This window comes from Carlito syrichta, unplaced genomic scaffold, assembly GCF_000164805.1.
Source record: "Carlito syrichta isolate Samal-C Ts95f unplaced genomic scaffold, Tarsius_syrichta-2.0.1 Scaffold130876, whole genome shotgun sequence".
In the NCBI taxonomy this organism is placed as follows: domain Eukaryota; kingdom Metazoa; phylum Chordata; class Mammalia; order Primates; family Tarsiidae; genus Carlito; species Carlito syrichta.
In genome coordinates this window covers 136,135-138,160 of record NW_007074972.1, presented here as the reverse complement: position 1 = coordinate 138,160, position 2,026 = coordinate 136,135, and positions in this window count along the sequence as shown.

Sequence of the window (2,026 nt, the reverse complement as noted above, 5' to 3'; positions counted from 1 at the left end):
ATTGTAGAGATGAGGTCTTGCCTGCCCAGGCAGGTCTCGAACCTACGGGCTCAGGTAATCCACTCACCTCAGCCTCCCAAAGGCGCGGGATTACAGGCTGAGCCACCGAGCCCGGCTCCCAAGGTGATTTTAAGGCATCAATATGTCTCCAAAGAGCATAGACTTGACTACAAGCTCAGGGTTGGGGAAAGGGTGATTTCTGGTTTTGAAAGCTTTCTGTGCTAGGCTTATATTAATGATAGCTACTATGTACCTGGCTTTAGAGGCTTGATCTGTGATCTCCACAACAGTAGTTATCTCTAGAGAGCTTGCTGTGGGACAGCCACGATTCCTAGCATTAAATGTGTTCACTAGTCTCTCCTTATCAGTGATTTTATTTTCCGTGGTTTCAGTAACTGCAGAAATCAGTTTTGTTTTCCATGGATTCAGTTAAGTCAACTCAAAACACTAAGATATTTTGAGAGTGAACGAGAGAGAACACATTCTCATAACTTTTATCACAGTAGATCTTTGTAATTGTTCTATTCTATTACTTGCTATCTGTCTTCATCTCTTACTGTGCCTGATTTATAAATTAAGCTTTACCATAGCTATGTATGTACGGAAAAAAACATATAGGGTTCAGTACTATATACAATTTCAGGCATCCACTGGGGGTCTTGAAACGTACCCTTGAGGATAAGGGAGTACAAATGTATTAACGCATTTAATCTTCCCAACAAGCTGAGGTCTATCTGCATCCAAAGCAAATGCCCTTCCTCCAGCACCAAGCTGTCTTCAATGAAAACTTACAGCGAAAATGGCACTTTAGACAATCCCTCCCTGACTCCCACCACGGGCCTATGAATAATTTAAAGCTCAGTCCGACTTTGAAAATGTCCACTCAAGCTGGGAATGGGATAACCACAAAAGACAGTTGTCTATCCAGAAGCCAGCTGCTAGCCAATTAGCTGGGACCTTCCCAAAGCCAAATCTTTAGATGTGCCTACAGATTGAGACATGGAAGGGGCAATTAAGCCCATTCCATCTGATTGCTGTGGTTTCTGGCCAGGGATAGCAGACAGATGTGCACCAGCGGCCTCCACGGATCTGTGTGCAGATGTAGGACAAATCTCTCTGGCATGACGCGGCTCGGCGACAAGAAGGGACAGAGAGCAGGAGAGCAGCTCGGGCCACTTGTGTGAACAGCTCCAATTTTTAAGGCCTGCTGGCTGGACCCCAGCAGCTCTGGCTCACCACTCATTACATGCTGGGGAACTGTGAGTAGTAATTAAGGATTACCCCATGGCTTCAATTAAAGCCAAGGAAAGGGCTCAGTCGGACGCATTGTCTCTCTAAAAGGGAACGCAGAGGCCGAGAAGGCCATCTCTGACGGGGCATTTGGAGATAGGAAATGCTTGGGGACGCCATAGGGAATGAAAAAGGACCTGGAATGTCCTGTGCCTCCCCCACTCCCTCTATAATGATAGTTCTTATTCGAGACAAGGCCCATGTGAGCGATTTGGAATCTGGAGAGAATTTATTCTGAGGTCACACCCTGGGTGACTGGACCAGAGTCTTAAAGGAGTCTGAACACACTGCTACTGTTGGCTGCTCTGTTCCTTAAGAAAACAGATGTAGCCGGGTTCAGTGGCTCAGCCTGTAATCCCGCGCTTTGGGAGGCTGAGGTGAGTGGATTGCCTGAGCCCGCGGGTTCGAGACCCGCCTGGGCAACTTGGTGAGACCTCATCTCTACAATAAATCAAAAATTAGCCGAGTGTGGTAGTGTGTGTCTGTAGTTCCAGCTACTTGGAAGGCTGAGGCAGAAGGACCATCAGAGACCAGCAGGTCAAGGCTGTGGTGGCCAGGAGTGGCCACAGCACTCCAGTCTGGGCGACAGTGAGACCAACTAAAAAAGAAAAGAAAAGAAAAGAAAAGAAAAGAAAAGAAAAGAAAAGAAGCCAGGCTCGGTGGCTCAGCCTGTAATCCCGTGCCTTTGGGAGACTGAGGTGAGTGGATTGCCTGAGCCCGCGGGTTCGAGACCCGC